Source organism: Pinus tabuliformis, chromosome 8 (assembly GCF_031772625.1).
Source record: "Pinus tabuliformis cultivar Carrire ecotype Pingquan chromosome 8, CPIR1, whole genome shotgun sequence".
Taxonomy (NCBI): Eukaryota; Viridiplantae; Streptophyta; class Pinopsida; order Pinales; family Pinaceae; genus Pinus; species Pinus tabuliformis.
This window is the reverse complement of record NC_142294.1, coordinates 525,361,015-525,387,305: the sequence shown is the minus strand read 5'-3', so window position 1 is coordinate 525,387,305 and position 26,291 is coordinate 525,361,015. Positions and strand designations below refer to the sequence as shown.

Below are 26,291 nucleotides of genomic sequence, written 5' to 3'. Positions count from 1 at the left end.
TAGTATTACTTATGGCATTTATTGTTTCCCCATTTGAGAAGTGTAATGGTAATGGGTAAAGTAATTTAGCCTCTAAAGATTAATCATTAATAATATCAAACTACTATGTCTAATATCTCATATATATTCCTAATAAATTTATGAAATAAAGTATTACTTGGAATTCTCTTCCAACCATATTATGTGTGTAAAATTCAATATGAAGAATCCCTTGACACATAACCTAAAATTTATGCATCCTTTGACTTTTAATTTAGATGCAATTCACCATAAAAATGTTTGTTGTGATGACTACTATCTTAAGCAACAACCTATTAATACATATTCTTCATTGTATTTAGATTTCATCCACAACCACCATGGAAACGTTTGTTATGATGACCACCATCCTAGGAAAAACCCTACCAATATGTTATTTTTTATTATGTTAAATTTTATTCACAATATAAGATAAAGTGATCTTCCACTCGAATATTTTATCATCATTTTCCAAATATCCTTTTAACATTTAAAGATTGATTTATACATATTACCCAATATTTTCATGGTTGTTGTAGAATGACCATCAAATTTTATAGATGATAAATGAATAATAAATAAATAAATAGTATCATTTTACATCTTACTAACATCCCAATTCCCTAACATATAAAAAAATTATAAAAAATAACTCTCTTACCTATTATTATAAAATTTAAATATCTAAAAAATTATTTATAGATACAATTTTTTTTTTTAAATCTCAACACTAAATTTCCATTAGCTTTAAAACCCTAACCCAACATTTCTAATTTCTTCTCCCAATTCTTAATATCTTATCCTATTTTTAATCTTTTAATCTCTTATCCTTAGGGGATTTAATATAAGGTGATAAATTTCTTCCACCATTTATAAGTATCTTATTCTATTTTAGTCTCTTATTCTATTTTAGTCTCTTATCTAGAAGAGACTTATATAAGGTGATGGAGTCTACTAGTATTTTATAAATTACATAAACCAACAAATAGAATGAGCAATGGAGATGTATGTTCATAAAAATTTTCGAGGCGCACGCGAAGATAGGGTTTTTACTGCTCCTGCTGCCGCCATTTGGAAGAGGCGGCAGGGCCGCCCCTGGTTCTGGCGGCCTTTCTTGTCGCCATTGTTGGAACTCCGTCGCTTTTGCCGAGCTGCCGGAGGTCTGAACAGGGTTTGAAGTTTTCAGTTGGGGCTTTGAACGACTAACCGTTCCTGCTCAGCCTGAGGCGGAGCTTCATCTTTCGGCCCCTGCTTCCCCCATTCCTACTGACCTAAATCCTATCCTCGGCATCGGCTCTGTGATTCCGTTTTGGAGGCCTGCTCGACTTGGGCTCTGAACAGAAGAGTTCCGGGGCACCTTGCTTCGCTACTGTTGAGCAGCTGAGGCACAAGTTTGTGCTTTGAAGCGGCAGCCCACTGCTCGGACCTACTGTGCAGCTCTGCTTGGCGGTCTAGTAAAGGTGTCGAACTTTGGGTTTTTTGACTGAGCTGTGGAGTGGAAGCGAGGTTTTATTTTGGTATTCAGCTATCACTCTTCGTGGGGGCGAGGCGGCTGCCCTAGCCGCCTCTGCCCCAGACCTGCCTCTACTCCAGTTGGGACCGGATGGGTTCCTTTGTTGCAGTAGTTGGGGCTAGTTTTGATGGCTCGCTAGCTTTCCATTGCGGTTTATTGATGTGTTGAGGGAACAGGGCATTGTTTCGTGTCGCTTCATCATAGTTGTTTTATTTTGTTGGGGATTCTGTAGGTGGCTGAGGAAGTTTAGACAGTTTGGTCTATCCCTCTCGTTTCGACGGCTACAGGAGGAGATTTTGAGGGGGCGGGGGAGGAGTGGCTACCCTGGCTGCACTTTCCTCTTTTCGTGCCTCTCCTACTTGTTTGGGCAGCCAGATTTAGAGTTTTACTATTTCATTTTCTTTCCTCAAGAGCCTATTTTTGCTTTATTTGTTGTTTTGTTGTGACAGGTATGGATATCCTACATAGCTCTGTTTCTGTAGACTGGTTTGGGGTTTACATACCCATACTTGCTGCCCAGTTTGTGGGCTTTACTGGAATACTTCTCTTCAAGTATTTGTTATTGTAAGTGGCTTTGCCCACGCTTCTGCATATGCGTTTATCATCTATAACATGTAATTTTCTGAAATTAATGGAAATTACAGATTTTCTTCCTCGGAAAAAAGAATGAGCAATGGAGGATTTAATTATATAGGTGATTGAGTCCATCATTAGATTTATAATTCACAGAAACAAACACACATGTACCATAATAAATAATGATATGTATTAAATATTATTTTTCTTTTTCAATACCCACCTACTCCATTTAATTAGTGACATAATCTCTCATTTCCTCCATCTAATTAACCACATGATCCCTCTTTAGCATATCTTTTGTCCATTTTGCTTCCTCGCCATTTTTTTCCTTAAACCAAATGCAACCCTAAAGAACCATATGCAAACATCCAAAAAAACTGAAAATAACCATTTAACATATCATGGCCTCTTATTAAGTCTCATTTAGCTATCACTTTATTAAGGTTTAATTTTAGCTAAAAAAATCCTATGCAAACATCCAAAAAACTGAAAATGACCATTGAACATATCATGGCCTCTTATTAAGTCTCATTTTAGCTATCACTTTATTAAGGTTTAATTTTAGCAGTCACTTTATTAAGGTTTAATTTTAGCATTCACTTCAACAATCATCAGGTATACAGCTTTATTTTTAAAATAAATGCTGAGTTTCTTAAAAATAATATTTTTGAATGGTTGGGAGGTAAATTAATATTTTAGATAATTGAAAAATAAATTTTATAAGTGAATTTAGATTCCTAAAAAGATATTGGTTGTTATAGCTTAGCTAAAAGGTAGGCGCTTTTAAGATAGAGATTTCTCAGGGATGTCTTAAGGCATCTCGACCCTAATTCTAGGCGCGAGCTTCACATCAAGTGTCAGACCGTTAAGTTGCTAGCAACTAAACTAAGATTTATACTAAAAACTAATAGATTCCTTGCCAAGCAATCTTTGACCAATTAATGATGGTTTTAAATTTATAAAATATATATTATTTTTGTGATAGTTTTAAATTTATAAAATATATATTATTTTGTGATGGTTTTGAAAATTACATGGGGTTGAGAAATTTTGTATTTTTATTAATATTTTATGGCTAATAGATTTTGAATTTGAATTTTGTCAAGCCATTGTTTGTGGATGCAAAAGTGGTTATTTTTTTCCTCAAAAAAATATTACAGTATAAGTGTTTGAATCTTATGTTTGATGGAAGAAATAGATTTATTACTATCAAAAACCGCTAGACAACCAAAATCTTAAAACTTGGTAGTTTTAACTGGTATTTCCCAAAAATCTTAAAACTTGGTAGTTGTAACCCGTATTTCCCAAAATTTCTGCAAATTTTATCAAAATCTTATCGAAATTTCCATTATTTGAGGGCAAATTTGCAGCCTCGTTAGACTACGTGTTGTCAAAATATTTTTTAAAAAATTACCATTCTTCTATATCAATAAATTATATTCTTATATATCTATACAATATATTGTATTCTTCTCTATCTTATATTTTTAATTCACATGATGTTGAGAAGAGAAAAATTAAATATTTTAATTATAACTTAATTGGTTTTTTAAATTATATTTAGGAAGATGGTATTCGAGTAAATTAATTAATTACAATTTCGATAATTTAATATAATGAGAACATCCGGAATTGTCCACAACTCACATAAAAAGGGGTTGTGGGTCCCACTATACTCGGTGCATTGTATTTGCTCGCGTCACTTCATCGACAAAATTGGAGAATTCTATCAAATTGGTATAGTTGGAGGAAAAAATTAATAGTATAGATTGCAATCTGACCATTCTAGCTAGGAGATCAACCAACATGATACATCTCCCTCTCCTCACTGGTTGTTATAACTCAATGGTTTTTTGCAACTCAGTGGTTTTTTGCTTGCAACACTAGTAATCTTTTTTGTCTTCTCATGTCGATGTATGTCAAGGTCTAGCACAACCAACATATATTTATAAATTTCGATTTAAGTGATGCTCTAAATAGATGAGGTCTTAGCAATCTCAAGACTTTGAACTTATGTCATTGGTTAATTTCTTTTTGGGCAGACTAGTAACAAATATTTTTTTGGTTTATATAATTTTGATTTGATATAATGCAAAGTACCTAACTTTATATATATATAAAATATTAATTAAAGATCAATAATTTTCAAAAAAAAACTAATTCAAAAACATAAAATGCTATTTTTATTTGCAATTCACAATACTCAAACATTCAAACTAATCAATAAAGTATTATTTTAGTTGTAACTTAAAATCATAATTATTCAAACTAATCAATAAAGTATTATTTTAGTTGTAACTTAAAATCATAATTTAAATAATTTATAATTTTTCTTTTTAGCTTTTCCAAATAATATAAAGGAAATTAAATAATTTAAAAGTGAGTCAAAATCATTTCAAATTAAAAAATAATTACAAATAATAAATAATAACATTAGATAAATTGAGTACATTAAACAGATTTGGACGTGCTAAACTTATTTTGATGTTAAAAAATAATAATTTATTAATTTAAAAATGAAAGTTTGACCAAAAAATGACAGGACAGAATTCTATAAAATTCAAAATTTTAAAACGCTTAACCTTCTTATAACTTAAATTAATATTAAACCGTTTTATCGAATACCAAGCACTTTATAACATAACCACAACATTGCTAAAATAATTTTGTTTTATCTTATCTGCTTGTCTTTAACTTTTGTTTTCAAGATAATTAGGTAAGGATTCCATTTTAATGTCTCCCTCAATGATGCATTTATTTATATTCAAATAATATATTTTTTTTTGCACCTTTCCTTGTGTTGTCACCCAAGTCTATTTTCTTAATAAGTAATGTTTCACGTTGGAACTAGATGGATTACTCATCACTTTCAAGGAAATAGCTAGTTGAACAACTCTCTCTTTATATGGTACTTTAACCTGGTAACATAAAGTCAAATGATGTGTGTGCTAAGATTATGTAAGAGTTCGTTGGTTAGGTTGTGGTTTATAGTAAATACCTGTTTGTTTTTATTGGGACAAATTTTTAAATATTGATAAATTATTTAAAAGGTATTATTTGTTTAAAATTATTGAAAATTATAAGTTTTAAAAGATTATATATATATTTAACTAGTTCAAAGATTAAAGTATTCCTCTATTTTAACTAGCTCAAAGAAGAAAATTAATATAGCAAAGATTGAGCTCCTTAGTGAAATAGGTAGTTGGGTAGTTCCTAAAACGCCATGGATAGAAAGGATCTGCCATATATGTGAGAATAGGAACATCGAGGATGAAAACCACTTCCTCTTAGAGTGCCCTGCGTACAACCACATTAGATCTCAGTTTCACAATCTTTGTTACAATACTGACCTTCCTAGCCTTTTACAATGTCAAAATTATAATGAGCTCGGAAGGCTTCTCTCCAAGCTTTATGAGCATAGGAATAAAATCTTAAATCAAATTAAATAATTTGTTTTTAGGTCGGATAGACCAATGTTGATGTTTTTTTTTTAATTTTTTAATTTTTAATACGGAGTCTAATTTATTTAAATATATATATATATATATATGATATATAAATTTAATTTAGCATAAATTTATATGAGTTTTTTCCTATTTTAATGTTTAGTTTAATTTTTTTTAATTTTATTAAATTTTATTTTTTTAATTTTTTTAATTTTTTTGTGGTTTTTCCTCCAATTAAATCTATCTAAAATTTAATAGTGATTTGTAGAATTTACATTTTTGAGTTGGATAGTTTGTAGTTAATTTATTTAAACATTTGCATTGAAAAATGTGATTTAACATATGAAAAATTACAATTTCTTCACAATTTGGATTGTCTAAGTCCAGTTAAAAAATCAAATCATAGAATAATTAGAATCATTAGACAATGTCTATTTTTAAATCAAATTTCATTAAATAAATCATGATATATGACTAACACAAACACATTAGTAAATGTGACTGATATAGGCTGAAAGCATCATTTTCCATTATTTATACTCCACTCAACATTTATAAATAAGATCAACATAATTTAATTACTTATTAATATTATTTATATTAAAAAACGTTAATATTATTAATATTATTGACCTATTTCATTATTGATATATTTTTCTTTACAAACCATGAAAGGAATTAACAATCCATCGTACATTACATAATATGAAAAAAAATGAAAGAAATATATATGAAATTATAAAGAAACAATGCGAATAAATAACCCAGTGACAATGTGATGGAGATGGATGAACAAATTGTCTTCATAAATTTTAGTATTGTTCTACTAACCATGCCAAAGTAAAAAATAAATGTGACTTTTTCATTGAGAGACCAATTGTTAATATTAATTGATCCACCTAGACATCTAGATAATTATATAAGCATACTCATTTAATATTATCTTTTTCTCATTTAACTAAATATTTTACTTTCAGCTTATAAGCAAGAGTAAATTATTTTTCAGAATTGGTTTAAAGCCATTGTAGCAATATATTCATTGTGAATTTAACATCTAAAAAGGATAGCAATCATCTCTCAACAACCCAAATAAACTCAATTAGCAAAAAAACCTCAATTATCATTTCAAAGCTATTACAACAAAATACTTAATATAAATTTAACAAGTTACTCATAGAAATTAAATTTTAATGAAAAAATAATCATCATTTTTCTCAACAACCCAAATTAAATTCAAAGAAGTTTAAAATTTTATTATAAATTATCATTATTTTTAAATTTTAAATTAATATTATATAACTTTTTGAATTTGCATTATCATTATATAACTTTTTAAATTTTAAATTAATAAGTATGTTAAAGGAAATTTGGAAAAAATTGTAGACAAGTACCTCTAAAGAATCAAACAACCCTTTTTTTGGTTTTATACGAAATGAACAAACTTTTATTTGGAATCAACATGTATGATTATATAATGATTTAAGGTTTTGCTATTAATTTCGTGTAATCAATGCAAACCAAGCAAAGGTTATAATGGTATAATATTTTGATTAATTAATAATAAAAAATTTATTAAAAAAAAAATCATATTTCTATTCAAAATATAATGATATAATTTAAAAATTATTTTCAAAAAATAGTTAGTTAAAATTAATAAAAAAATTTAAATTTAAATAAAAATATGGAAAATGTGAAACTGGATGTAAAGTTATACTTGATTTTGAGTTGACTATGATTAGCTTGCTTAATGTTTAATCTTTTTGGATTTATTATACACTCAAGTTCATCATCCATCATGTCACATGTTTTCATTATTTTTTATTAAGTTATATATATATTATTTAATTATTTTTTATTATATATATTATTTAATTATAATTTTTTATTAGGTTAGTTATATATATATATAAATTCATATTTTACTATGTATTATTATAGTACATGTTTTTATTTTATTTATTAAATATTTATATTGTAAATTCATAATATTAATATTTATAATTTAATTTTTTTAATATATATTAATTTAGAGTTATGTTTTTATTAAATATTTATGTTGTAAATATATAATGTTAGTGTTTATGATTCAAAATAAATAAGTATATAATTTTATTTAAATATATATTATTATGTCATGTGTTTTCATTTATTAGATATTTATGTTATAAATTTAGTATTTAGTTATGTTTTCCTTAAATATTTATGTTGTATTTATAATGTTAGTGTTTACAATTCAAAAAAAAAAAGCATATATTACTATGTCATGTGTTATAATTTATTAGATATTTATGTTGTAAATTCATAATGTCAATATGTTGTAATTAGTGAATATGGTCTGGATTTACTTTTTTCTTTTTCTATTTGGTTACTTCCACCTACTTATTTGACGAAGGAGTAACCACGACTTGTTGAAGAATTGTCTGACAGATTGTTATTGTGTCCTTTTCTGATTATGAGGAAATTGATACGCGAGCTTTTTTTACCACTCCCAACAAAGCAGTAGTACTGTCTATTTCTGTGTGAAGTGCTATGCTTTTATTCTCCCTACTCTTCTCGTGATCCTCATCGAAAGAGAGCATTTCATCATTTGATTCATTGTCCTTCTGATCTGAAGATGAGGAGTCCTCTTCCTCCATAGGGAGTGGCCTACATGGCTTCCAAGCCTTAGATTTAGTCTTCTATTTTACTGGCTTTTGAGTGCATGAGTTTTGTTGGTGTCATTTTTGATAGTAGAGGCGACAATGAAAATCCATGTTCTCGTAGTCCAGGAGTTGGATCCATTTGAAATCACCTACTTTGAGGTTTATTTTGTTTAGCAATCCTTTACTAATATTGAGTTCTACACAATTTCTATTGAAAGTATAAACTCCACTTTGGCCTTGAGTAAGATCTATGGCTAGGAAGCGACCCAAGGCGTTTTTGATGCTTGTAAACACTAAATCATGTCATAGATGAGCTGACAAGTTTGGAACCTAGACCCAAATGGGGAGCTTTGTAACTACTGTCATAGAGGAGTCAAAATCTAGGAACCAAGGGATCATGAAAAGCCCTGCTTTTCCCCAGAACCATGGGCCCTTAGATAGAGCACTTTGGTAATCTTCCTGGCATGCAACACAACTACTAAGAAGCCCTTAGAACTGAAGAGAACCCCTTAGAACCAAAGAGAACCTTGCAGGATCTGTTCCAATTAGGGTGTATCCATTCGTAAATATCCGTTGTTCGAGGCCACGACCCATTGAAAGGACAAATCAGGCCATGCTCTACCATTAACTCGTGGATATCTTCCATATCTGAATGGGAAATGTTAACAGAGGGAATATCTTCTGATTTTTCCACAAAAAATGGATTAGGTGCATCTTGGGAAGGAACTTCTTTACCTGGATTTTGAGATTTAGTTGAAGGAGGATGAAAACCCTAGGGAGTTTGATTATGAACTGCTTCTTTATATGAGAAATCCGGGGAGGAGGATGGTTTCCCCAAAGCAACCCCTTGCAGACGGAGAGTCAAAAGCGCAATGGAATCCTTACAAACATGATAATGAGAGAGAAGAATATGGTCTTATAATTTCTTACCTTCATAAAGCAGGTGTTGAATCTCATGAGGAAACCCTAATTTGAGCTCCAATAAAAAATTTAGGTCTCTTATGAGATTCGTAAATCTCACCCAAAATAGCGAAGAGTGTCCAGACACCATTTTGACTGAGATATGGAAGGGACTCTTACATATACAACTCTTTTGAAATAGAGCTTCCGCATCTACCAAGATTTTTGGAAAGGGTTATTTCTACGCAGTCAAAGCCTCTTGCACCATAACCTCATCTTCTCCATCACAGGACTGTTGCTCAGTAGTTGCGGCTTTTCTTCCACTCGTGAGCAAACCCTTGATGAGGAAAGCTTCAACAATTGCACCGACAACTTCTAGGGCTTCATTACCAATGACGACAATCATAATAATATCTACAATAGATGGTGAAGAAGCAATTTGGTTCTCCCCCTTAGCAGGATTTGAATGCTCCTTTACAGTGATTGTATTCGCAGGGTTTCGACGTAGATGGTAGGGTGGTTCCATTCGCAGGGTCTTGACGGTTCTATTCATGGTATCTTTTCGGTCTTGAATTCTTCAATAATATTAATCTTACTTAAACTTTATACAGCGAGCAATCATTTATTTATTCATTTTTCCATTGTAAAGAGAAAGCACCACAAAGCCTAAACAAATTCAATCATTTTCCCACGCACCACACCATATCACACTCGTTCTCAATGGGGGAGAAGACCCCATCTGGCATACCAAGAACAAATGTAAGTCATGAAAGCCACATATCTTGCTTTCAATAATCTTGGATAAAAGTATATAAGTGGTTGAAGGGAACTTAACTGATTCGAGTGTTTGCTTATCTACCACATATCCCACTTTTACCAGCTTCTTTGCAACACTCCCTCCCATCTCATAACTTGAAACACATTTGGAAGAAAGATACAACTATTCCACTCTTTTAATCTTCACATAATATCATAAGGCCCTTTTTTCCAGTGGTTTCACCAAATGAATCATGTTTTTCTTCACACAGATTTTAGTGGAATTCACCAAGAAGATAACATAGTTCAATGGATGATGGAAGTAACCATGCCCAATATCATCCCATAACAATCAAATATTATTATGACGCATCTCCCCTTGATGAGCTATGAGCGGTGTGGTAGATCAGAGAACCATGAACAAATGATCCATTGATCAGAGCAAGGTGGGATAAGAAGTTAAATCAAAATGCCTTGCAAAAGAGAATGGAAGTAGTTGTTATTGGTGGCAAAAGAAATAATAATTTAATTTAATTTGTTAATCTTTCCCTTGCGACGACATATTGGGAGGGGTTACTCTGGCTTCCAATAACCCAGGATACTCTGCACACATGTGCAACTCTGTATTCATATCCAATTCAATAAAGTTTCATGCATCATTTAAAATATGTAGTCAAAATAAGTATGTGAATTTGGCTTCACAAATTCCATCAGAGGGTTTTCTCTCACCTTCCAATCCTTGTTTTAACCTCATTACACTAAATGGGATTCATCTTCAAATGATGCGACAGTTAGGCCAAAAAATGAATTCAAAACCTAACACGCAACCCTAAAAATTGTTGGTTGTAGGTGCTACTAGCTGATTTCATAGCGCCATTGTAAAATCATGTAGGCGCTATGAGGTGATTTCATAACACTTCCAAAAAACTGTCTTTTTAAATTTCTGGAAGGTGAAACGACTCGGCCTTGCTATCAATCGATTCTACATGGCCTTGAGTTGTTCCTTAACACCAAATGTGGTTTCACATGCCTTTCTCCATCATATTTGCAAAACCATAACACATTTGTCAATCCAAATCAGTCACAAGAAGGGTTTTGATAACACTCAAACATGGTACTATGTTTTCTATGGAAATGCTTTATTTGTTGTAAATATCGCGTAGTCTCTGCTCCTGAACATAGAGAACATTCATCCATCATGTTTTGGAACAAGATACAAAAGAGCCATGAACAACATCACAACGGTTGGGCCACAATATTTATAATTCTAATGTAAATAGATCCTATAGGTCTCAACCAAAGTTTATGTTGATTTCTAACAACAAAAATCTTCACCAACTTATGTTCAAAGATTCACATGGACGCAAGTCCAAATAAAAGGATCTCAAACATGGTTTACACTGATTTCAACACTTAGAATCAACTTCCATTTTATAGGCCTAGCAATCAGCATATGCTTAAAATTGTGAAGGCATTCAAGCTCCTTTTCTTCATGAATTGTGTGTGTCTTATACATCATAGTCCTCATTAATTCAACCATTCATATTCCGTACAAAAAAAAATACATCGCACATACATTTCTAAATCATTTGATTGGTCATTTACAATTCCCCAAAGACAAACAACTTCATTAATAATAGGCAGACATAGAAATTAGAAAAACATAGGCACATAAACATATTTTCTCATTAATGAAATTCAAGTATGCATTAAATGACTAGATATACAATGTGGGCATGTGCAGCCCAAGCCTCTTAGCATCTGCCTCTTCTCCTCACGTTAGAGCTTCTCCTTTCTCCTCTTCTCTCCTCTGCCTCCATTGCACTGCTCTTCTCAAACACTCTTCCTCATTAAAAAGATGGGATAACCAAGAGTCACAATAAATGATTCATTTCCCCTTCTCACAAAATAAAGGAAACTAAAACTACATTTACATTAGGAAATATTTCCTCCATCTTATTCTAAAACACACTCACTTCATAATATCAATATTTACAATTTCTTACAAAGACATTTAAATTTTTGCCAACATCATCATATGACCATCTCATCATGTTGGCAAGCCTTGGCCTAGTCTTCATCAAATTTTGTGCCCCATCTATGCACCTACATCAGACTCCCAAGATAGGAAAATTTATGACTTCCTAGTCATATGCATCTGGAATTCTTGTAACACTTAAAATTGTGAGCTACAACACACCTCTATAGTAATAAGTCTCCACCTTGCTAAGCGATACCTCACCAAATTTTCTCCTAAGTTTGGGCTTTTGGCATCTTCCTGGTTCTCTTCTCTATAACCCTTTGAGCACTCCTTTCTCTAGGATACTGCAAATCTCCTCACCTTCCTCTATTATCACTTGCATAGTGAAACTTAAACATCTTACCAAATATTTAATCAACTTGTACCTTCTTCTATTTCTTTTGTTGTGAACTCTGACCTTTACTTGTTGCCGAATTGTTCAAACTTTCCAGTACATTTCGTCAGAATCATAGGTTGTCTCTCATACAACCAACTATTCCTTCTAGCTTTCCTTTTGTCAATTTCATCTTCTAATTTAGTCCTTCACTGAAATTTTTTGTCTTTTGCCTGTTCATCAAATTTTCATCTGCTTCATCCATTATAACAACATCCTCATTAAAATCCACACACATGTGTTCATCACCCTTAGGCTATCCTTCCATGGCTGCAACTCAACTACTTTGAGATTTTCCTCAATTCAGCATTTGATCTCTGTCTCAGTTTCACTTGCAACAAATTCCATTTTTCTTTCTTCCGCAGACTTCATCTATAACCCTGGTCTTCCTCATCCTTCTATAGCAGTCCTCTCATCATCTATAGTTGTAGTTTGATATCAAGTTTTTCCTGACTTGATCTACCATGTCTTCTCTTTGAACCTTTATTATGACTTTCAGTAGTCATAAATATCCTTCTTCCATGAGTTTTTCTGTGCTCACGGTGAGATACACACAAGGCACTACAACAAGATGACTCCATCAACTTGTTTGTCAATACCATACTAAGTTCTTCCATGCCTAATATTCTCTCAGTATTTCTACTGACTCCTTCCTATCGAATCTTCATCTGAGCACTCTCTTCTCTTCTGGATTCTACATGCAATTTACTCACCTTCTTCCTCTGAGAACTTTGTTGTTCTTCCTCACTTTCTACTACAAGGTTCCTTGCCATCATCCTCAACTGCAAACATTCATCACTCCTTGTTCAATCACACAACTACAACTGCATAATTCTTTTTACTGCTATCATATATTTATTGTTTCAAACCTTATTGTTCTTTAAATCAACACCATTCTTCCTCGTCATTATCCATCTATAACTCTGTTCATCTTGAATTTCTTGTAGCAACTGTTTCACATAATTTAGTTTTTCTCTTATCTCAAATGTCTCCTTCTCAAGCTCTTCATCGCTCATTTCTTTGACTCCAACTGCTTTGGAACTTTTCTTCTTCTTCTTGTGACTTTCCTCCAAACCCCTGTTGTGACTAATAACAATCATCTTCATCTCTTCCTTTGTTGAACTCTCCTTGTCCACTAGTGAGTTGCAACAAGCCCTTCTTTTCTTTGTAACAAGTCTGCTATTTGTCACCCATACAAACTCATCCTCTTAGTATCTTCTCTTCTCTAGTTTCTCTATAGTAGAACCTCTTCTTGAGAACTCTTTCTCCTCAACTTTCAAAGTTGTTGGTTGTCGCATCTTCAACTGCTCACTCTTCTTAGTTTTCAACAAATTTATTTTGTTGTTGGCTTCTGTCACCATTTCTTCATTTAATAGCTTTTACTGCTCCTTCTTCTTTGAAATACCTTACTTGCTATGGTAGTCTCTACTAATTCAGTCATGCTAAGAGTTAAACTTGTCCTCTTCTTGATATAAGGTTCTTCTTCCTTAACTCTTTATTAAAAGCTTGTTGCTTGCCTAAACCAAGTTCTCTGTTTGGTGTCTCTCTTTCTCCTATCCTTTATGCCTTTGTTCATTTTCCTTGAAAATTATCATCCAACAATGGACTTCCTCAAGACGAAAATTCAAATGAGATAATTGATCCAACATTTCAAACCCTGATACAAGAATTCCTCTTGGGTTCTACCCCAATTGTCTCCTTCCGCAAGTTCTGTCATCATTGTCCCATAATTATGCATTTACAAGGTCCCTTATGTTTCTTCCACTGAAGCCACTTCAAGTGAGCTTCTTTATCCTTGCACATATTTAACTTCTTGATAGCCTGCACACTCTTCAAATGTTGTCTCTTTCATGACAAAATTATAAATCTGCCTATCCCTACAATCATCTCACTTACTTCCTAATTTTCTGCTTCTCCAACAAGTCCAGTTTGCAATCTTTTGCACTCACAATCTTCAATGCTTTCCCTGTGACCAACAATCTTCATAATTGAAAAACATTTTTTTTCTTCAGACTCTCGATCAGTCCAACCTTGTTGTAGCTTTAGTCTTCAAGCATCCTTCATTCTCTATTCTTTTCTTCCAAAGCGTCTTGTATCCTCCACTAAGAGTTGTCAACTAAAGAGCTTTCTAGCTCTGATACCACTTGATGATAGACTGAGACGAGTTACCTCGACTTCCAATAACCCAGGATACTCCACACACAAGTGCAACTCTATATTCCTATCCAATTCGACAAAGTTTCATGCAAGATTTAAAATATTCAGTGAAAATAAGAATGTGAATTTGGCTTCACAAATTCCATTAGAGGGATTTCTCTCACCTTCCAATCCTTGTTCTGACCTCATTCAACCACATGGGTTTCATCTATCAAATGATGCGACAAGTAGGACAAAACGGGCATTCAAAATGTATATTTTTACTGTAGATTCAACAACTTATGTGATATGTTAAAACACAAGCCAAGAATCTACTCGACTCTTAAGCAGAAACCGAAATTGATCGATGAAAACAATAAGAAGAAAAGGAAGAATTTCAATTTCACATAACACAATATTTTTCTGGGGAAAGCAACTACTCAAATACGCAACTATCTATATTGCATTAACCAAAAGATCTGAGAAGAAAATACAATGCTTGTTCAACTCGAACAATTCCTGCACAAGTACAATCTATCTCTCTGCTTCACAAACTAGCTCAAGCCAGCAATTAGCCAATTATGCTACCTGCCAAGCCCCTACTTCATTGTGCAATTCATGAGAGAATTAGCTAATATTTAATTGGGAAAATCCCTCACCACAACTGTGCAATCCATCATAGGCCTTCTACTGATTGGATGTACCATTTGTACAACTCGGAAAATTATATAACTGATAACACATTTTCCCTGAACTATAATCTCAACTGGGTATTCCTCTAAACTGAAATGCATGAGTTATTTATGAGTGAACCTTTTGTTAACTAGTGAAGCATTGAAGCTGCACTGATGTTGATCCCCACTACTAGACCTCCTACTAGTTCCTCTAACAGTTGGAACCAGTTTAACTGACTATAACTCATTTAGATGTAGTTAATTAATTAGAACTCAAAAGAACTCAACCTAGGCCCCTGAAATTTAGGAATCACTCTACATGACTCTAGATAGATTTCCAACTTGAATTTACTAAGCCAACTAAGTTAAATTAACTTAGTTTTACAAGTTGCTATGAGAATAGAATTTCAATTTAATTTCTATTTTAATTCAAGGAAAAATTAAATTAGAATTTCTAGATGCTATTTTTAACATTTATTGTTGCTATTTTCAACACTCCCTCTTGACAACAAGAAAGGAATTCAACTCTATCTCGATCTAGTACCTTTGGAATGTTTAGCATGTAACGCTTCTCTCTAGTGTTGTTGCTGCTGCAACTTCTGAAACTGAAAAAGCATCCAAACTGAATTAGTATGATGCATCTATCACCAGAGTCTCTAAATGCTACTAGCTATTTCATTGTCTACTAAAAACTCCGCGCTTATGTTGACTCTGCACTGTGCCATTTGCACTGCTTCCAATTTTGCTCTGCGCTGCCCAATATCTGATTGTTGCTAGTCTCTGCCTTTGTCACTCTGACATCTGAATACATCAACCACCACTGATCCATTCTTCTATTGTGTACTATGGGCTCTTGTAGCAAGGTAATGATCCGTGACACAAAACATCTCAATGGACCCTACCCAAATTTCTGCACTCTTGGGACTATTACTTCACATCGCTCCACCTCTGACCTGGAGGTATGGTTTCATGTGATCCCTCTACCCACTTGACTTGAAATTTCCCCCTAATGGAGGTCTCTACTTGAGTGGATGTCTCCACTCGGTCTCCTCTCTGCTTCTCTAATTGTGGTTGCTCCACAACTTTCTGAGGCTGCTTTTGAGGCTTCTTCTAGGGCTACATGTTGAGAGGTAATTCATGCTCCCTCTCAACCACCAAGTCTCTAACCTTTGCCTTGCTCCTCAAGGCTTTTCATGCATCTTGTACCTCAAGTGCATAGAGATTCTTGACTTACACATCGATCTGTTTCACTTGTCCCGTGGCGATGTGTCTAAGGAAAACCTTTCCTTTTCTAAAAATCACATTGTAGCCACAGTCTTCCAATACCGCGACAAAAACGAGATTCTTATTTAGTCCTGGAACATACATCAAATTTGTGATTCTAAAATGGTAGACAGATTCCCTCTGAAAGGTAACTCTACCGATGTTGGCTGCGCTATACCTCCCATCATCTCCAAACTCTATGTTTTTCTTGAGGTATTTCTCCTCAAAGTCACTGAATAGATCTCTATTCCCCCGTCATATGGAACAAAGCACCACTGTCGAGATACCACATACTTCCCATTACGGTGTTGTCCATGCATGCAATGAGAGTGAAATCAAGTTCGAATTGTGAAGCTATAGGTTCACATGTTTCTACTACTACAGGCTCCTTCGTGGCATAGTGCATCTACTCATGACAATGAAAACACTTGATGTTCGAAAAGTCCTTCTTCGTTCCACCCTCCTCTCCTTGGGACTTATTTCCCTTGGATTCCTTTTTTTTCTGACTAATGCAAAGTCCTCTTCCACTTATTTGGAAGAGGTCCCATCTCTGGTGTTCTGCTGAAACTCTTCTTGTACCAAGTCAGACCACAACTGCTCCCATTCTGGTAGCTTCTCCCTCCCATTAACTAAGTCCTGGTAACTATGCCAATTCTTGGGAAGTCCTAGAAGTGTTAGGCTCACCAGATCGTCTTTGGCAACAGTAATATCGACACTTCCAAGCTCATCCTGACATTGAGTGAACTTGGTAAAGTACTTCGGAATAGAGTCACCCTTTTCCATCTTAATCTTTCTGAGTTTGTCTTTCAGTGCCAGCTTCTTATGTCACTACTGTTTTGAAACAGGTCCGTCAATGTCTTCCACATTGCAAATGGATTTTCCTTACCATGGAGATTCGAGACAATGTGATATCGAACTCCTTCTAAGATAATCCTTCTCGTTGTTGTCACACACTTTCTCCATTCAACAAGATATTTAGCATCAGATGTTGGAAGCTTCAAAATATCATGATCTATGAATTCTTTAAGCCAGTTTTCTTCCAGCACTGCCTCCATCCTATCCTTCCAAGCTATATAATTCGAGCTTCCCTCTAGGGCATACTCAAGTCTCAGATCGTAGAATGACATATTTCTGTCTCTAAAGTATGAACCTACAAATTCGATTTCACCTGCACAACAAACTCGAATTCTCCTCTTCTATGATGTCTTAAGCTTTGACACCATGTATATTTTTATTGTAGATTCAACAACTTATGTGATATGCTAAAACAAAAGACAAGAATCTACTCTACTCTTCAGTGGAAACCAAAATTGATCGATGAAAACAATAAGCAGAAAAGGAAGAATTTTAGTTTCACATAACACAATATTTTTTTGGGGAAAGCAACTGCTCAAATGCCCAACTATATATATTGCATTAACCAAAAGATCTGAGAAGAAAATACAATGCTTGTTCAACCCGAACAATTCCTGCACAAGTACAATCTATCTCTCTGCTTCACAAACCAACTCAAGCCAACAATTAGCCAATTATGCTACCTGCCAAGCCCCTACTTCCTTGCGTAATTCCTGAGACAATTAGCTAATATTTAATTGGGATCCATCATAGGCATTCTACTGATTGGATGTACCATTTGTACAACTCAGAAAATTATATAACTGATAGCACATTGTCCCTCAACTCTAATCTCAACTGGGTCTTCCTCTGAACTGACATGCATGAGTTATTTATGAGTGAATCTTTAGTTAACTGGTGGAGCATTGAAGCTACACTGACGCTGATCCCCACTACTAGACCTCCTACTAGTTCCTCCAACAGTTGGAACCAGTTTAACTGACTATAACTCAGTTAGACGTAGTTAATTAATTACAACTCAAAAGAGCTCAACCCGGGCCCCTGAAATTTAGGAATCACTCTACATGACTCTAGATAGACTTCCAACTCAAATTTACTGAGCCAACTAAGTCAAATTAACTTAGTTTTACAAGTTGCTATGAGAATAGAATTTCGATTTAATTTCTATTTTAATTCAAGGAAAAATTAAATTAGAATTTCTAGATGCTATTTTTAACATTTCTTTTTTCTATTTTCAACACTCCCTCTTGACAACAAGAAAGGAATTCAACTGTTTCTCGATCTAGTACCTTTGGAATGTTTTGCATGCAACGCTTCTCTCTAGTGTTGTTGTTGCTGCAAATTCTGAAACTGAAAAAGAATCCAAACTGAATCAATATGATGCATCTATCACTAGAGTCTCTAACTGCTACTAGCTATTGCAATGTCTACTGAAAACTTCGCACTTCTGTTGACTCTGCACTGCTTCCAACTCTGCTCTGCGCTCCCCAATATCTCGCTGCTGCTAGTCTCTACCTTTGTCACTCTGACATCTGAATGCATCAACCACCACTGATCCATCCTGCTACTGTGTACTATGGGCTCCTGTAGCAAGGTAATGATCCATGAGACAAAACATCTCAATGGACCCTACCCAAATTTCTGCACTCTTGGGACTATTACTTCACATTGCCCCACCTCTCACCTGGAGGTATGGTTTCATGTGATCCCTCTACCCACTTGGCTTGAAATTTCCCCCTACTAGAGGTCTCTACTTGAGTGGATGTCTCCACTCGGTCTCCTCTCTACTTCTCTAATTGTGGCTGCTCCACAACTTTCTGAGGCTTCTTTTGAGGCTACATGTTGAGAGGTAATTCATGCTCCCTCTCAACCACCAAGTCTCTAACCTTTTCCTTGCTCCTCAAGGCTTTGCATGCATCTTGTACCTCAAGTGCATATAGGTTCTTGACTTACACATCAATCTGTTTCACTTGTCTCGTGGCGATGTGTCTAAGGAAAACCTTTCCTTTTCTAAAAATCACATTGTAGCCACGGTCTTCCAATACCACAACAAAAATGAGATTATTATTTAGTCCTGGAACATACATCAAATTTGTGATTCTGAGAGGGTAGATAGACTCCCTTTGAAAGGTAACTCTACCGATGTTGGCTGCGCTATACCTCCCATCATCTCCAAACTCTATGTTTTGCTTGAGGTATTTCTCCTCAAAGTCACTAAATAGATCTCTATTCCCCGTCATATGGAACGAGGAACCACTGTCGAGATACCACATGCTTCCCATTACAGTGTTTTCCATGCATGAAATGAGAGTGAAATCAAGTTCAAATTGTGAAGCTATAGGTTCACATGTTTCTACTACTATAGGCTCCTTCTTGCTTGCTTTCTTATGTGGGCAAATCGTGGCATAGTGCTTGTACTTGTGATAGTGAAAACACTTGATGTTCGACAAGTCCTTCTTCTTTTCGCCCTCCTCTCCTTGGGACTTATTTCCCTTGGATTTATTTTCTTTGCTGACTAATGCAAAGTCCTCTTCCACTTCTTTGGAAGAGGTCCCATCTCTGGTGTTTTGCCGAAACTCTTCTTGTACCAAGTTGGACCACAACTGCTCCCATTACAGTAGCTTCTCCCTCCCATTAACCGAGTCCTAATAACTATGCCAGTTCTTGGGAAGTCCTAGAAGTGCTAGGCTCACCGGATCATCTTTGGTAACAATAATCTCGACACTTCCAAGCTCATCCTGATATTGAGTGAACTCGGTCAAGTACTTCGGAATAGAGTCACCCTTCTCCATCTTAATCTTTTTGAGTTTGTCTTTTATTGTCAGCTTCCTGTGTCACTGCTATTTTGAAACACGTTTATCAATGCCTTCCACATTGCAAATGGATTTTCCTTACCATGGAGATTCGAGACAATTTTATATCAAACTCCTTCTAAGATAATCCTTTTCGTTGTTGTCACACACTTTCTCCATTCAGCGAGATATTTAGCATCAGATGTTGGAGGCTTCAGAATATCATGATCTATGAATTCATTGAGCCAGTTTTCTTCCAGCACTGCCTCCATCCTGTCCTTCCAAGCTATGTAATTCGAGCTTCCCTCTAGGGAATACTCAAGTCTCAGACCGTAGAATGACATATTGCTGACTCTGAAGTATGAACCTACAAATTCGATTTCACTTGCACAACAAACTCGAATTCTCCTCTTCTATGTTGTCTTAATCTTCGACACCATATATATTTTTACTGTAGATTCAACAAGTTATGTGATATGCTAAAACACAAGACAAGAATCTACTCTACTCTTCAACGGAAATCAAAATTGATCGATGAAAAAAAAAGCAGAAAAGGAATAATTTCAATCGCACATAACACAATATTTTTCTAGAGAAAGCAACTGCTCAAATACTCAACTATCTATATTGCATTAACTAGAAGATCTGAGAAGAAAATACAATGCTTGTTCAACCCAAACAATTCCCACACAAGTACAATCTATCTCTCTACTTCACAAACCAGCTCAAGCCAACACTTAGCCAATTATGTTACCTGCCAAGCCCCTACTTCCTTGCACAATTCGTGAGATAATTAGCTAATATTTAATTGGGAAAATCCCTCACCACAACTGTGCAATCCATCATAGGCATTCTACTGATTGGATGTACCATTTGTAAAACTCGGAAAATTATACAATTGATAGCACACTGTCCCTGAACTCTAATCTCAACTGGGTCTTCCTCTGAACTGGCATGCATGAGTTATTTATGAGTGAATCTTTAGTTAACTGGTGGAGTAGTGAAGTTGCACTGAAGTTGATCCCCATTACTAGACCTCCTACTAGTTCCTCCAATAGTTGGAACTAGTTTAACTGACTATAACTCAATTAGAGTGAGTTAATTAATTACAACTCAAAAGAACTCAACCTGGGCCCCTAAAATTTAGGAATCAATCTACATGACTCTAGCTTGACTTCCAACTCAAATTTATTGAGCCAACTAAGTCAAATTAACTTAATTAAATATTACAAGTTGCTACGAGAATATAATTTCGATTTAATTCCTAATTTTAATTCAAGGAAAAATTAAATTAGGATTTCTAGATGTTATTTTTAACATTTCTTGTTGCTATTTTCAACACAAAACCTAACACGCAACGCTGAAACTATTGGTTGTAGGCGCTACAAGCTGATTTCTTAGCGCTATTGTAAAATCCTATAGGCGTTACGAGCTGATTTCGTAGGGCTTCCAAAAAACTGTCTTTTCGAATTCCTGGAAGGTGAAATGTCTCGACCTTGCTACTAGTCGGTTCTACACGGCCTTGAGTCACTCCTTAACACCAATTATGGTTTCATATGCCTTTATCAATCATATTTGAAAAAACATAACACATTTTCCAATCCAAATCAGTCACAAGAAGGCTTTTGACAACACTCAAACATGGTACTCTGTTTTCTGTGACAATGCTCTATTTACTATCAATTCCATGTAGTCTCTTCTCCTGAACATAGAGAACATTCATCCATGGGGTTTTGGAACAAGACACAAAAGAGCCATGAACAAACCTGCAACGGTTGGGCCACAATATTCAGACTTTTGATGTAATTAACTCTCTAGGTCTCAACCAAAGTTTACGTTGATTTCTGAAAGCAAAACTCTTCACCAACTTATGTTCAAAGCTTCACATGGACATAGGGTTAAACACAGGGATATCAAACAAGGTTTATGCCAATTTCAACACTCAAAATCAACTTCCATTTTACAGGCTTGGCAATCAACCTCTGCTTAAAATCATGAAGGTATTCAAGCTCCTTTTCTTCATGAATTTCATGTCTCTTAGACATCACAATCCTCATGAATTCAACCATTCATATCTCATACCAAAAACAAACATCACACATAGATTTCTAACTCATTTGATTGGTCATTTACATTTCCAAAAAAACAAACAACTTCAATAGAGAAATTACAAACACAGAGGCAGATAAACATATTTTCTCATTAATCAAATTCATGTATGCATTAAACTAGCCATATATACAATGTGGGCATGTACAACCCAGGCCTCTCGACCTCTGCCTCTTCTCCTCGTGCTGGAGGTTCTCCTTTCTTCTCCTTCTCTCTTCTGCCTTCGTTTCACTGCTCTTCTCAAACACTCTTTCTCATTAAAAAGAAAGCTACATGGGACAATCAAGAGTCACAATAGATGATTTGTTTCCCCTTCTCACAAAATAAGGGAAGCTAAAAGTACATTTACATTAGGAAATATTTCCTCCAACTTATTCTAAAACAAACTCACTTCCTAATATAAATATTTCTTACAAAAAAATTTAAATTTCTCCCAACATCATCATGTGACCATCCCATCATGTTGGCAAGCCTCGGTCCAGTCTTCATCAAATGTGTGCCCCATCTATGCATTTGCATCACTTTGAAACAGATAACTATGACCTTTCATTTCTTAAACCCTTAATATAATTCGTTGGATTGTGACTTAGATGAAGAATATTCTTGGTTTAGCAATTCAGGACCATTCAAACAAATTTTTATTTATGAGAAATCAAAATTCCTGAAGCCCAATTCCAATATAGACCACGCCTTCATCGTGAATATTAAAGTTATATTGTTGAAGATCCTTTAGAATGTTATAACCTAATTACATTAGGTTAAACTCACATAAGAGAGTAGTCCAATTCTTCCATGTTCTAGTGAATTCACCCAATAAGTCTCTCCAACATAAGTATCCCTTCTAAATTAACCTTATAGAAAGACATATGTCCTTGTGAAAAATAGCGTTATTACCAAATCAAATAGCTTCATCTTTATTCAAACCCTTGCTAAATAAATATTGGTGTCAATCATTTCCAAGAGATATATGTGTATATATTCTTTACAATGTAAAAGAACCATCAATATTGAAGTTGTCGGAGAAGCTAAGGCTTACTCTTCAAGTGTGATCACAACTAATAAACTTATCTCTATAAAAATTGATCTTGAATGGAGGGGAAAACCAACTACTTAAACTACATACATGAAATTAATTTAATAATAATAATATTTTAATTTAATAATAATTAGGCCGATAGGCCTTCCTTTGAAAGAGACTTTCGTCGTCCTTTTCATTCTAAGGTTGACACCTGGCATTTTTTCAACAACAGCCAAATTGACATCTTGGTATTTTGCATCTTGCAGTTTCGCATTTGTTAATGCCACTGTGTGCGCTGTTAATACGTGTGTGCCCAACCTGTGTGTGGTGCGGTGAACGTGTGCCCAGGCTGCATGCATGCTCCTCTTTGGACGATCTCCAGGATTAGTACCTAAGGAATCGAACCCCACTCCAGCGTGATTGAGACCGAAAATTTGTGGAAGGTGAGGGAGTTGTGGCGTGCCTGGCGCGATGAGACAAATCGACGACGAGCAGAACTATTCCACCTCATTGACATGTGTTTAACTGTATTCGTCATGGTCTTCAGTTACGGGCGGACGAAATGGTGGGCATTTTAGTTATGGGCAGAGAGTTTGGAAACAAAATCTACTAGGCTTTTCTTTGTGATTCTTCTTCTTCTGCTTGGGGTTTCTTTGGTGAAATTGTCCGTGCAGGAGGAGGGCTGAGGGTAGGGCTCGGCTCGGTTTGGAAAGAGTTATCTCAAGGTTTTTCTTTTTCTTTTATGCGTCTTCAGACTCGGGCTTGGAAAATGGCGTCACAGGATAGCTCAAAAATGCAAGAGGAAGGGAGTGGGAGACAAGTGTTGGAAGGGCCCATTCACTACTAGAACAACTGCCTTCGTTCTCACAACCACGTGGTTTAGAAGAAGTTCAGTGAAACTTTCTCAACAATTTGATAAACTGACTGGATTCAATGCTTCCTGGTATTCACATCATGCATTTGTCGTGATTTACCTGCTTCTCATTGTCATTCCATTCACCTTTTCTTCATGCGAGATTGGAGGGAGAAAACCATAAGGACATTTCAACTTGTTTTCTGTTAATTCTAAACTACATGTCTAACTTCGAAGTAAAACGCCTCGAAATTTATTCCCTAAAAGATTGAAAGTAAGAAATGAATATCTAATTTCGTTCTAAAATGCTTGAGAATTTAGCTTAAATGAAAAGAAACATAGACAATTTGCTTCAGAATTTGATGATGTTTATCCTCTCAGAAAATTCAGGGCTTAATTTTTGACGTGATTTGAACGTGCAGATTTGGATGTATATTGCTGTTCAGGTGCTTTTATATTGCGGCGAGCGCACACTGAGAGCATTCAGAGCAGGGAATTATACTGTCAATATTGTCAAGGTCATGTAATTTCTACTTCAGATATGCAATTTTCTTGTATTATCTGTATCTTGAAATCCTTTGCAAGCGCAATCAACATATCTGCTTTATTTATTTTGTAGGTGGTAGTTTATAGCAGAAACGTCCTGGCTTTACATATGTCAAAACCAACAGGCTTCAAGTACAAGAGTGGAATGTATTTATTTCTCCAGTGCCCCAATATCTTGCCTTTCGAATGGTAATTTTAGAACATACATTAGAATTGATCAATTGATAAGATCTTTTAGTGTTTCTTCCACGATTCTTACATTTTTTTTTGGAACTTTCTACATGCAAGAATTCATTCTCAATCACCTCTGCTCCTGATGATGAACACATTAGCGTGCATATCAGAACAGTTGGAGACTAGACACAGGAGATGAAAAGAGTTTTCTTGCAGGTGATTACTAATTTATTTCCTTTAGCTTTAAGATGAAGTTTCTTTGTCGGCCGTAAGTTCTAATCACAGATCTTTGCAGACAATGGAGGCCCCTACAGCTGGAAAAAGCGGACTTCTGAGAGCGGAGCGTGAAGTTTCTTTGTCGGCTGTAAGTTCTAATCACAGATCTTTGAAAGACAATGGAGGGAAAAAGCGGACTTCTGAGAGCGGAGCGTGAAGTTTCTTTGTCGGCTGTAAGTTCTAATCACATATCTTTGAAAGACAATGGAGGTTTCGACACAAAATTACAAGAAATATGATGTGTTGTTGTTGATAGGGCTCGAAATTGGCGCTACTCCCTTCATAAGCATTCTCAAAGACATGTTAAATCACATGAAAATCGCAGATTCTGCTTCCAAAAGGAAAAGGAAGGACCGGGGTCTGACGAACACTTATTTCTACTGGGTCACAAGGGAGCAAGGCTCCTTCGACTGGTTCAAGGGGGTCATGAACGAAATAGCAGAGATGGACGACAGGGTTATATAAACGAATACCAAATTTTGCCGAATTGAAAAATATAAACGAATGTTGGATGTTTGTGAATCCAGGCTGCTATTGAAATGCACAACTATCTGACGAGCGTTTATGAATAAGGCGATGTCAGGTTGGCTTTAATTACAATGGTGCAAGCTCTGAATCATGCCAAGGCTGGAGTCGATATTCTCTCAGGAACCAGGGTACATATATATATATATATATATATATATATATATATATATATATATATATATATATATATATATATTTTTTTTTTTTTTTTTTCCATTATCGTTGTAGTATTACATTACCTGGGGGTTGTAGGAAGCCATTGTTTGAAACACCCGCTGGTCTGCAGGTCAAGACTCACTTTGCCAGTCCAAATTGGAAATAGGTTTTCTCAAAAGTTGCTTCTGCTAATAAAGACAAAGACGCCAGAATTGGTAAGTCAAGCTTTCAAAATTTCTGACAAACGTAGGGAATTATGGCTCCTTTGAGAATCACCTACTTATATTAACGTTGGTTGAATGCAAGGGTTTTCTGTTGCGGGCCTCTAATTTTGGCCAAGGAGCTGAGAGCCATCGCCAAAGATTACAACCACAAAATGAACACTAAATTCGAGTTCCATAAAGAAAATTTCTAACACATGCAAGCTGTTTACATTATTTCAACTTACAGGGCTATTATATTCTAATTTTTAGTAAAAGAAAGGTAAGATTTGATTTCATAGGCAACCATTTGATAGCTGGACGTGAAAGAAAGCACACAGCACACGCCTTCCTGTCTTTTTCACGAAGATAGCAAGACAAACTGTGATATAAGTTTGACTGAGTAGACTCCAGAATTAGAGACCTGTCCTTATTTCCACCGT

General features: G+C 34.8%; 1 pseudogene; it reads left to right on the top strand.

Annotated features, from left to right (window-relative positions):
• The first annotated feature begins 1,015 nt into the window (after positions 1-1,015).
• Positions 1,016-26,063, top strand: LOC149236470 (respiratory burst oxidase homolog protein F-like; annotated as a pseudogene).
• The last annotated feature ends 228 nt before the right edge of the window (positions 26,064-26,291 follow it).